The 13083-nt window shown below is 38.6% G+C and overlaps 2 pseudogenes; both read left to right on the forward strand.

The window, feature by feature from the left end:
• The first annotated feature begins 910 nt into the window (after nt 1-910).
• Nucleotides 911-12243, forward strand: LOC147465820 (uncharacterized; annotated as a pseudogene).
• On the forward strand, nt 12243-13033 carry LOC147465821 (brassinosteroid LRR receptor kinase BRL2-like; annotated as a pseudogene).
• The last annotated feature ends 50 nt before the right edge of the window (nt 13034-13083 follow it).

Below are 13083 nucleotides of genomic sequence, written 5' to 3' on the forward strand. Positions count from 1 at the left end.
TTGGCCCAAAAGAAAGCATAGAACTGCTTGATATGCAAGAATTTAGGGTTGTGCAAATACGCATGTCTTTTTTGGAGCAAATTTTCACAGTTGAATACGAATGTGAGCAAAATGTCTGATAATCTTGTGCAATTTGTGCAATAGACATCCAAGGGCCTAGTTACTAAGTAGACTAGGGTTTCTTCAGCCCCCGTGCCTAGAATAAACACTCCTGGTATGTAGGAGAAAGGCTCCAATCTGGAGGGGTTGCCCCTTCTCTCTCAAAAAGAGGTGGCTGACTTGTTGAAAAATTCCAAGCCACCGATTTTTTGAGGAGAGAAAAAGGAGCCCAACAAGGATATTGTGAACATACTCCTCAAAAAATGGGATGGTATCCACGATCTTAGATGACCTCCAGATGTAGCCAAGGCACTGCAAACAAGTCTAACACTAGAGGCCGGTAAGGGCCTATAAATGGTGGACGTCCTTCAAGGAGGAGAAGGGCATCATAACACAGATATGGACGGCCTTCGAGGATGTGTTCACAAAAGAATTTTTTCCCACCAATGAAGCGAATAGAAATTGAACTCCATGGGACAAGTACTCTATGCATTAGCATAAGACAATGTTAGAGTATATCATGCACTATCTTGATATGATTCTCAAGATGGAGGGTCTAGATGCCTTCTAGTAGGTGCGTGGTTACATCCGTGGGTTAACATCAGAGCTTAAGAATCATATTAAAACCCAAGACCCCAAAATGCTTGAGGAAGCTATAGTGCAGGTGTATATACATGATGATCCTGATGAAAAAGATTGCATGACACACACATGCCTGACACTTCACATACAACTACACGAGCATCTCATGAGAAATTTTGTTGTACTTGCATCCAATGTACCCAAGAAGCCCAAGGGGCCTAGAGACCATATGTCTAGTGAAGAGTTTGAGAAAGAAAAGAAGGTAAAGCCCAAGAGCCCTCGAGGCCATTTGTCTAGTGAAGAGTTTGAGGGAGCAAAGAAGGAGAAGCTATGTTTTAACTATTTAGGAAGTAGACATGGAAAAAAGGATTGTTTCAAGGAGAAATATGTTGTCCAAGGTAAAGAAAAAGTGGTGCACATGGTGTAATTGCTTCCTCTCAATTCCTCTTCTCGCTTTTTCTATGTGGAAGTAACGCACACCGAAGCAGTGCACAAGTGCTATATTACGACCTCCATGTGGCAACCAACCTTTAGTCCACATGAGCTGTGTGCATGCATGGTTTATCCAAGGTCACAAGGTGAGAATCTTGGTAGACGATGGTGCTTCACACAATTTCATTAACTATAAGTTAGTGAAACGGCTCAATTTGCCCCAAATTCTTAGTTCCCACCGCTACAAGGTAGCTATGATTAACGCCCATGATGCCATGGTGTGGGATACACAAGTAAAGGATGTACTATTGGAGATTCAAGGGTATCATATATTCTTGAATTTCCAAGTCATGAACATGGATAGGGTAGATGTGGTACTAAGTCAAGAGTGGTTATACAGGTTAGGGTCCTCATTAAAGCGTAGCTATGAGCATAAAAATGTGATGTTTGAATCCAATGGTGTGCACGTGTTGCTGTTGGGGAAAAAGGATGTTCCTTCCTTGCCACTTATATGTACATCCAATCTTATGAAGCTCTCTTCTCAATATGAAATAGAAGAACTCTTTATGTGTTGCTCGCTGTGTCATTTTTTGACAGATGTTTATAATGGTTTAATAAATGACAATTCCTCAACCTTACATCCTTCTCTCTCTTGTCTTCTACCTTTGGCTACTCCTCTATCACTAAAACAAGCACATGTTGCTAGTAAATTAAAGGAAACATTAATGGAATACAAGGATGTGTTTCTAGATGATTTACCAACAGGGCTACCATCGACACGTTCTATGCAACAAGGCATAGACATTACCTTAGTAGAGGGTTCATTGAACCAATTCTTCACCACAGGCCTCTCCCATTTTGCTGGTGAAGAAAAAGGATGGTAATATGCGCATGTGCATATATTATTGTGGCATAAATGCGGTTACTACTAAGAACAAGTATATGTTGCCTTGAGTGGATGAGCTATTTGATAAACTCACCCATGGTTGTGTCTTTACAAAGATAGATTTGCAGTCAGGGAATGGATGCTACTTGTCATCCTTAATTTTAGATGTGTCCAACTATCATTGCATTTGAATATCTCTTCCTCTACCTTTTTCAATGAAATTTGTCGCTTCAGGTAACATCCTTTTGATGTCAGCTCAATAGTTATCTTCTGGATTCTTTCACATACTTTGAGATAGATATCATCTTGTTCGTTTTTAGAACTACTATATGAATTGAGCGACCTTCCCTGTGGAAAACTGTCTTCACAAAGCCATGCCTCTGTTGGCCTCCTCTATGTTAGATGATGGATCCTTTTGTGGAAATTTAGATTGCTTTTGCTAAATATTTTCTATCTCCAAATTTTTTCTATCACCTTTGGCTAAGTCTACCTTGACTTACCATACCTCTTTCTCAAGATGCTCCATAGATCTTTTTGCCGGTTTCTCAATTTTTCCCTCATCACTCCTCTTACCATATTCAAAAGCTAGGATTTCCATTTTTAGAGCTTCTGAAGTTATCAATGAAAGCCTTTGAATTGTTTTAGCCTCTAAGAATTCTGATCTCTCAGAATTTCTTCACTTTGGATCCTGAGTGATCTGAGCCACGAGAGTGCCCTCTGCTCCTGCCACTCATCCACTTCCTTGGCCTTATCCTTATCCTTCCAGACATCCCTCTGTTTCTCCCACTTTTGAGCCTCTTTGTTTTGATTCGTTTAAGTGGTTGGATCATCTGATAGTTCTTTCCAAGGACAACACTCCTAGTGTGATCACATGCATTGGAGCTAGATCTTCTAACTTTCCTTGGCCACTTCATCTTTTAAATTATCTAGACATTGTGGTGCAATATGTTCGTACTTTCCATAGGTGTAACAACTAAAATTAAGTATGGTAAAGTCAGATCTACCTCTACCTCTACTAGAAAAAATTCTAATATCATCCTCTTCCAACCAAATTGATGGTACTAGCTTCATTGTGAATGTTCTCAAGTAGCTTCTCTTGTCAAACTGTTTCCAAGTTTTTTAGTGCTATCATGGAAACATCTTTTTCTTCCTTGAAATGGTGTATTCTAATTTTACAATAATTCCATAAGTGCCCAAAAGCTTTGTAATAAGTGCAATGGAAACATTCACCAGATCAATGGTCTTTTGATTTGCATTTTGTATACCAGGTCTCTACCTTCTCTACTGAAGGTCTAGTGTTAGAGATCTCAAAAATATCAATCTTCTTAGTTCTAGCTCCCTTATTCTTACTCTTGGATGTGTCTTCTAAATCACTATCAAAAGAGTTGAAGCTGGTCGACAATCCTTTAGTAGACGACTCACTAAAATTGGAACTCTTTTTTTCTTTTCAGCCCTTTTCTTTCTTAGCTTGTTGCTCCAATTTCAAATCTCTTTGCACAAGATTATTAAACTTTTGGGTTGGTGCTAGTACCTCATGTTATCTTAATTTATTCCTTCTAAACCCCGCTTTGCTAACACCAACACAAGGTTTTTTCTTGATATTTATGGATTTTCTTATTAAATAAATGAAAAAACAAAAACAAAAAAAGAATTAAAAACACCATGTTTAACTTAAACACAAACGCAAGATTTTTATTCCTCTTTCTTATGTTTTGTAACATCAATTGACTCCTTTCGACTATTTTTTCCACGCTATTTGAATTAGGTTCTATAACATCAACTGATTCCTTTCGACTGTTTTTTGGGGTTCTAATTACGAGTTAAATTTCGATTACAAAGTCCCTGTTTATTCTTTAAGACAAATGATTAGCGCTAAAAACCTTGAATACGATTATCCCATTTATTGGACCAAATCCTTGAAATTAATGGATGAAATGAAAGATATTAAACAATTTGAAGAAACTATACTATCACGTCGAACGAATAAGAAGAATAAACATCTAACTGATGTTATTAACAAAGTTTTTTTTTGTAATTCTTAAGAATCCCACACATTATGATCTACATGCATTAGGAAAAGTATGAATACTCTTTGGGATTAAGGTTAATTAGAGGCCAACCAATAGGAAGAGGGTGGACACACTCTATACCCTCAAAAAAGTAGGGGGACAAGGTAGCCTTACACCTCTTAATGGCCTCTTACCTAGTGAGAAGGTAAGGGAGGTGGCTAGGGGAAAGGGATGGGGGGAGGGGGGGCGGACCACTTTGACATCTTTTCTCCCACTTTTTGGTCCGAATTTAAAAATACATTAAAACTTTCAAATTTCAAGTTTTCCCTCCTTAAAAGGTCCCCAAACCTATAATTTCATGGTCAAAATAGCATTTTTGACCTCCAAAAGTAAAAACCATGCACTAAAAAATCCAAAAAGTTAAATTTCTCAAAAAAATTCAAAACATCATTTTTCACCGTCCAAAGTCTTTCCAAACCTATTCTACAGCTAAAAAGTGATTTTCTCTCTCTACACATCTTTTTCCAAGCTCTCCATTGCTGCAACAACCACATGCACCCCCTATAGTTTAGCATTATCTCTCTGCTAGCTTTCTCCCACCTCCATTGTAGCACCAAGCAAGCTCCTCCCCCATCTCTTCCCCTTACCCACCACATAGTTTCACACCAAGCTAGCTCCTCTCCCTTGTCTCACCTCTATTATAGCATGAAACAAGATTCTTCTCCTTCTACTTTCATTCACTCACACTACATGGAAACCTCTACTCCCGAAGGTGGCAAAAGTATGAGCTCATATGACTTGCATACCACAACAACAGGAGGTGTGAATAGTGTGTGGACATTGCAAGGGTTCATCTCCAACATAAAGATAGAATGGTAAGAAAACTACCCTTATAGCTTACATTCAAAACTTAACATCATCTCCATCTTTAAGTTTATCATGATGGAGATAATTAACCTCTTTATGGCTTTAAATGTTTAGGCTTCAAACCTCATAACACTGGGTGGTGCTCTTTTGTTGATGGCTTTGGTGCGCCATCTCTAGTTGTGTAGCATGTGATTGAGTCTCACAATGCAAGTAAGTTGTGTTATCTATGGAGAGTCATCAAAGATTTTCCTTCTAACTTATTTTTTGTATAGTTGTCATCATTAGATTATTAGAATGATATCATTTTGTACTTTATAACTTTGTGCTCATAGAATTAGTTATTTACTTATAGAGTCAACTTGTTTTGAGAGGACATGAGCAAGCAACCATGTGGAGAGATGGAAATCACTCTATTTTTTGTCTGTGAGAAACCTTTCACTATTACATCACCAATATTGTCTTCGTTTGTAATTATTTTCATGAGATTGGATTCCTCTATAATTGCACTATAAATATGTTTTTTTGTTAAATGGTGTCGCATTGAGTGAGAGTATCTAATTTAGATTACTTGAGTTTCATACAGATTTAAGAAATATTGTTGACCTTTATGGATATTTTGATTTGCCTGTAAGATGTTTCAAGTCTCAAGTCTTAATCACTCCACCATGAAGAAATTCAACCAATATTTTGATTTTAGTATAATCATTAATGATTATTCTTATTAAAGTGGATCATAACCTTTGTCAAGATGTCCTCATTTGGGAATGTTGAATATATATCATTATCGTTTCACAAGTTGAGAAAGCTAAATTCTTGCTTTCCAACGTGTTATTGTTTCCATACTATTCATATGCCAAGCTTGACTTAGAGAAATGACAACTTGAGATGGAGGTGTCAATGTATAAGGGTGACTTATTATTGATTCGTATTTTAGCATACATTTATTGTAAAGCCTTTGAGTTTCCACCTTTTTGAGTAGTGTTGACAAGTTTTTGTTATCAAATCTTCTTAAATATCCCTATTCATTAGCTATTGGTAGCTATTTCTTTGGTATTGCTAAAGATGATACCAATAGCTATCACCTTGTGAACTTAACTGTTAAATTGCGGATTTGATTTTTACTATCTAGCTCATTTGGATAGAGAAAGCGTAAACATAAATTATAGATACATGCATTGTTAACATAGAAGATATGTACCAGTCGAGCCTATGTAAACTGCTAATCAAGAAACCTTTGGTTGGATACTATAACAATAGGGTCACATGTGGTTTCAAATACCAAAGAAATGGCTTAACCAAAACATTTTCAAGAACACGAGGTCGACACAAGGAAGTAAAAATTGGCTCCTTGTTTGGTTGATTTCTAGTGCTGAATGTTAAGTGCACAGGATTTGTGAGGCATTTGAGATGGGGATTTTACTAAAGTATACGTAATATAGCACATGTTTTCAGTAGAAGGGATTTTATATTCTTGTAAAGTTACAAAAACATGTGTAGATAAGGCCTATAAGGGGTACTTTTAATCCATTCTGGTGAACACACATGATATAGGAAAATTTTACATAGTGAATGCTCTAGACCTTTGAACATAAAGCAAAAAAAGGGGGGGGGGGGGGGGGGGGGGGGGGGTTTGCTCTGAGTACATCAAACACTACACCTCTATCTCATGGCCAGCATTAAAAAAAGCCCATATTTGTCAGTCCCTGTTTGGCCATTTTGTGCGCCCTTGTGGCCCCTCTTGTTGAGGGTCCCTAGGGCTTTAAAATGACAAATAGGGGCATATTTTAGTTGTTTTCCCATGCCTTTACCAAGAAATTCCCAAGAACAGGGGGTGGACACAAGGAAGTAAAATATGGCACCTTGTTTGGTTGATTTCTAGGGAGATTTGTGAGGCCTTTGAACACATTAAAAAATGGGGGGGGGGGGGGCGGGGGGGGAGCTCTTGCTCTCTGTACATCTAACACCACATATTTATCTCATGACCATTACCTTAATTTTGTAATTTTTTGCCATGTAAAGGCCCTCAGGGCCCTCAACAAGAGTAGCCACATTGACGCGTGAAATGCCTTCCAATCAGCTTCGAATCTGTCCGGGCTTGTCTCACATGAATTTTTAAATCTCGTCGCCCTCTTCAACCATTGTGTGATGCAAAAAAGTCATATCTTGTTCGGATTCTCCAAACATTAACGTGCACGTTGGTAATTTCTAAAACAATGATGTAAAACAGACATTTCTTACTTTTTTCTTAATCTACGGGCTCCAACGAGCATGAAAACCATGGAATCTGAAAATACTCAAAGAACCAATGTTTTTCATTGTGTTAAGGATTGTAATTCCTACATACAAAACTTTCTCAAAATCTTCCCTAACACCTTTAAAAGCGGCTTCCAAGGAGTGCCCTCAGTCAAAATTTGAAATTGAAGGAAAACAATCAGAATGAACTCCTAAATTGTGTAGAAACTTTAAAATAACCAAAATTTTCTTCAAAAAGAAGTTATTGTTAAAAATTTGAAAATAGGTCCCCATTAGACTTCCCACAATGATAAAAATCAAAGGGTTTAAGGAAAGGCATGGTGTCACAAGTGCATGGTAGGAATCTCATTGAGGTTTATTCCGTCAAGATCTCTTGTACTTTATCATGTCTTCTCATGTATAATCTTACCAAACAAAAACGAATTCACACTTTAAATGACTACAAATCTTATTTAACTTATCAAACAATCTAAAATATGGTAGACCTAGAGTGCTCTTATACATCAACAAACAAAAAAGTCCAAATTTCTTCTCATTAACTTTGATAAACATACATTCATGAACAACTTCCAAGGGATAGTGCGGTCATAGTTTTTACATCCATTCCATGACATGGTATGCTCATGGGGTGACCTATCACATAAAAATATCTTTGGTGGGGGTGTTCTCATGTTAGAAAAGGGTGTGTTGCTGATGAAAAGATGTTGTATTGTCCTACTAGGGATCTCTCCATGTTAGCATAATGATTTTTGGTGTAGTGGGAGCCACATTGCTTGAGGAGAGCTTTGTGCCACCGTAAAATCTTCTTGTTATGCCAGTTCCTTGATCCATTCTTGCAAACGCCACTCAACTAGCATAGTAAGAGGTCACCTTGCATCATGACGCGTTAGAGACACGTTCTTTAAAAAAAAAACGTGTATGAATTTAACATTTGCAAGCTGTATAATAAAGACACTTGTTAAGTATATGTTGTACAAATTTTCAAGTATTTTCATTCAATTGGGAATAAACAATCCTAAAATATACATTAGGATGAGATTACCCACCTCTAATAAGCATGAATTTGAAGCACCCTGCAAGATGTAACAAAGAAGGTTGTTTTAGAGGAACAACTTAGACTTCAAAGTCTATGATAAGAAGAACACAACCAAAAGTAAGAAGTATATTGTTACCTTGCACCAAGGGGTGTTTCTTTCAAATATTGATGGTATTGGCAAGCTTCATAATGTACATATCCTTTTCCTGTAATTGTTGTTGGAGAGTTTCAACCTCCCTCTTTGAAGAGGCAATACTTTCTTGTAATACCACTATTTTGAGCTGAAGAGCTGACATTCATGCATCCACGAATGCAAAGAAGCACTTGCACCCATACACAACCAATTGCAATAGCCTAACAATCCTACTTCTCCCCTCCCAAGATATTGAAGAACCAGCACCATTCGTCTCACCGATAGTACGACATTCTTGGGATAACCTCTACTCACCCTCACGTGCGGCCTTCGGTGCAAACGTCTCAAACAAGCGAATATATAGGCATTTGTTGTGCGGAATACATGGTGGTGGAGGCATACAATTTGTGATGTTCGTGAGCACCATGGCAGCTGTTGCATGAGGAAGCAAAGGATGAAAAGAGAGAGGGGGGAGGGAGAGGAAGGAACATGGGAGGAGAGAAGGGGACGGGGGGGAGAGGGAGAGAGAAGGGAGGAGGAGGAGGAGGAGGAGAGAAGGGGGCAGTGAGGGAAAGGAGAGGGGGAGAGGAGGGAGGAGGAGGAGAGAACAAAGGTTTTTTTTTGGGGGTGGGGATTTTTTTTCAAAAAAGTGGACTTTCAGTGCTTGTAGGTTAAAAAAAGGTCAAAAAATGATTTTTTGATATGTATATATGTTGAGGGAGAGTTTTAAGTCAAAAATAAGTAAAAATATTTTATTTTTTTTTAAAAGTCAAATTTTAGTTCTTAGTGACCTACGTTTTTGCTGATGTGGCCACACCCTTTACTCCCTTCACTTTCAAAAAGCTAGAGAGAGAAAGCGACCTCTTAGTTCCACATCCTGCATGTGTCTAAAAAAAGGGTTAAAAAAACCTACTCAAAACTAGCTTCTTGAATGTCCTTGTCCCCTTAACCCTACACAATATTAGCCTTAATCTCTAAAAATTAGGATTCCTTACAAGACCCATGCAAAATCCATATTTTTTCTAATGGTTTACTTTTGTAAAACCTAGTTTGAGTTAGATAGTTTGATTCTATAAAAAATGATAGCAAACTATATCAAAAGATTTCAATATTATAATAGAGTCTTTATGAAATTTGAAAAGGATCTTTTTTGTTTGGAGACTATAGATATCATCGCATTTGCATTCCATAAAGCGATGATTTCAAAGAATTTGACAATAGAAAATGTGAATTAGTAAAAGTTATTAGCATAGTATTACAAGGAATTTTGAAAATTAAATGGCTCTGCTGTATAAGACAAAAAAGTTGTAAAAAGCTATTTGTAGATAAAAGGCATTCAACAATATAAAACCAATTGCTTCCATAACATGGAAAAGTATTTTTTGGATTTGTCAGTTGTGTTATGGTTAGAAGGCTTGGAAAACCAAAAAAGCACCTTCGGATTCAGAGTCTTGCACATTTCTTTCATCTGGCATGTGATATAGTTGTAGAGCAAAATTTATGGCAAGGGCCTTTGCAACCTTTCTCTTGATCATGGAGGCTTGCAAATCGCTTTGAATAAATAGTGGTGAACTCAAAACAACAAGGCTGTTCGCTCGCCAACCTCGTTTTAATAGCCAACACCCATGCCTCCCTTTGTACTAGTATGCATACATGGGGGACCTCTAGGCCTACTCCGCTAAAGCCTGTATAAGAAAGAGCCACTGTGTTCTTTGATCAATTTAGAAATCAAAGACATGAACCATGGGTTCCTCTCTAAATGCTTCAGAAATTGCACCATTTACTGCCATAAATGCAGCCTAGATGTATGGGCATATTTTATAAAGTTTATGCATATCTAACTTTACTTCAATAGTGGGAAAGCACCTGCATTTTAATGCCTTGTATATAGTGGACCTAGAGGCATGAAGCCTAACCCTCGTATTGGAAAATCGTCTGCTGGTCTATTTTTACTTAAGATTTGGCTTCCCTATATTTTTGAATGTGCAAATAATTTGTCGAAGAATCGCCTGTTTTGTCACTCAGCTTGGTTTGTATCATGATCCTGTTGGTTTTTTTTGTGATCTTGGTCTTGTGTGCTAACTACATTTTGAAATTGGCAAAGAATAAGAGTAACATTCTATCTACATTCTATTGACTCTTTTGCATATAGAATCAGCGGGTAGGCATAAATAATTGTCGATAAAGACAATAATTGACCGCTTAAACACTTTTTTCTTTGGCTGCTAACTTAAACCGTTTCCTTTCCACCACATCTTCAGGAATAATTCTCCATTCTATCTCAGTTGGGTAGTGCCGCTTCCCATTCGTAGAGCTCGCTGCTTTGGACCAGCTGCACGAGTTGCACTTTGCTGCTGGCAATGCCTTCTTTGGTATTGTTAAGCGTTGGGTCTTTGCTTTTGCCTGTAGCACCTCGCCCTCTACCCTTGATCTCTCCTCCAAAATGACCATTTCGATAGCTTCCCTAGCTTTAGTTCTTTTCTTTATTGCAAGACCCTTACCCACTTTAACCTTTATCGCAATTTCAAAGACAGACCACACCTCCTCAACGCCATTGACTCCCTTATCGTGCCTTTCACACAACAACTTCTCTGACGCTCTCTCCTCTAATGTCTTCCTCCATTGCTACGCCTTCTCACGGCTTGACGTCTTAAATAACAACCTTTTAGGTAGCCTCCCGATGGGTATCGACCAATGCAGGACACTTAAACATCTTAACATTTCCTTTAATCTTATGTCTAGTGAAATCCCTTTTGAAGTCTTCTCATTTCATTATCTACCTCGAACTTCACAACTGCCATAATTGGTAGTTTCTCAGACCTAACTTTGTTAGGTCTCTCTATTTTTTTTATAATAGGCCCAATTCCCACATCCCTTAGCTCTTGTTGAATCTTGCACCATGTCAACGCCTCCTTGAACTCCTTCTTTGGAAATATTCCCACCATCCTCAACCAGCTAGTAAGTTTAGAGGTGCTTTCCGTCTCCAAAAACAATCTCACAGGTGCAATACCACGCGATTTTGGGGATTCTTTACACCAACTTAAAGAGCTGGACCTTTTTACAACAAGAAGAAACAACATGATCCCAATCGCCGGCTTTGCATAAGCTTGTATTGAGATTCAGCAAGTTCATGGGGCCTCTTCCTGCATCCCTCCCCAACTCTAGTAGGTTAAAGGTACTTTATCTTAGTGCAAATGCCTTCACATGAAGTATTCCTGGCAAGTAGGTTTAAGGTACTTTACCTTAGTGCAAATGCCTTCACACGAAATAATCCTGGCAAGATCCATGGTCCTTCACTGTGCAGATTTCTATTGGCAAACAATGAATGATTTGTCTGATGTGGTGCCCTCCCTTAGAGAGCTACACCATTCTTGCTACAATAGATGTCAATTGCAACTTCATGACTTGTGCTTTCTCGACACGGCTACTGGCTATGCCTAACATGAAAGAGATGGTTATGTGGGGCAACTTTATTGAGTAGGAAATCCCATTGACATCCCCAATGCAACAAGGCAATTATAGCTACTGATGCTCAACCTCAGCCTTATCAACGGCACCATCTAGCACATGCTCTCAAACTGCAACAGCCTAGAGTGGCCAACTATTTCAAACAACCGTCTCACAAGTGACATATTGCCAAAGCTGGGGCTTATGCCAAGAATCAATTTTTTGCACCTTAGCAACAATTTGTTATTAGACACAATTCCACTCACACTTGGAAACTGCAGGTATCTGGTGTGGTTGGATCTTAGCAATAATGAGCTAGAGGGCATCATATTTGGTGAACTAACCAAGCAAGCAGGGAGGTGATAAAAGGAACGCTCATCCTGTTTTGGGGTTTGAGTATTTTAAGTATCTGTACGGAGATCTATGCATAGAGGATGGATTGGGTGCAGTGCTTACCATGAGAAGAGTTCACCCCTAAAGGCTAAGCAAAATTCTTTGATGTTGGCCAAAACAAGCTTACATTCACTATCTCTTTCAGCTGAGGTAACATACAAGATCATGCCACTCAGCAATATAACCTTGTCTCGTTGTTGGGTTACTGTAAGACAGAAAATGGGAGGTTGCTTATCCATGAATATATGGAAAATGGCAGCTTGGACAAGTGGCTTCATGGCAACAATAAGAAGCAAGATCATTCCAATGGGTAGGCCGTTGCTGCAATGGGGCTTAGCCGGGAGAGTCAGAAGAGGATCTCTCTGGGCACAACTAAAGGTTTGTTATTCTTACGTATTGATTGCCATCTAAACATCCTACACTGAGACCTCAAGACAAAAAATGTGCTTCTTGACGAGGCGCTAGAGGTGTTTCCGACTTCAAGATGGTGTAGTTAGTAAGTTTATATGACACACATCTTACTCTGAGCACATTGGTGGGACACCTGGGTATGTGCTGCTAGAGTACTGCTAGACCCTCCACTGTACAAGGCCAGGTGACGTCTTCAACTTTGGGGTGGTCTTCTTGAAGATGGTGACGGAAGGGCAGGCTACATGGTCGATAAGAGAAACCAATAATGGTAGTGCTAACATGCGATATGAGGGGAAGAGGGAGTGGATTTAGTTGGATGGGTGAAGATTCATGTAGTAGAAGGCAGGGCGGGAGAAATGCTAGATACAAGAAAACCACTTCACAATATTGGAGGGAGAATGAGTGGAATGTATATAAAAGAGCAGGTGCATGCCAATTCTAGTAGCTTAAAGGTCAAAGACCTTAGTAGAAATGCATTCACATAGTATGGCTTGTCTTTAATGCTTACCATGAACAAAGTTCACCCCTCAAATCT

This window comes from Adiantum capillus-veneris, chromosome 1, assembly GCF_014529385.1.
Source record: "Adiantum capillus-veneris isolate H3 chromosome 1, ASM1452938v2, whole genome shotgun sequence".
Lineage (NCBI taxonomy): Eukaryota > Viridiplantae > Streptophyta > Polypodiopsida > Polypodiales > Pteridaceae > Adiantum > Adiantum capillus-veneris.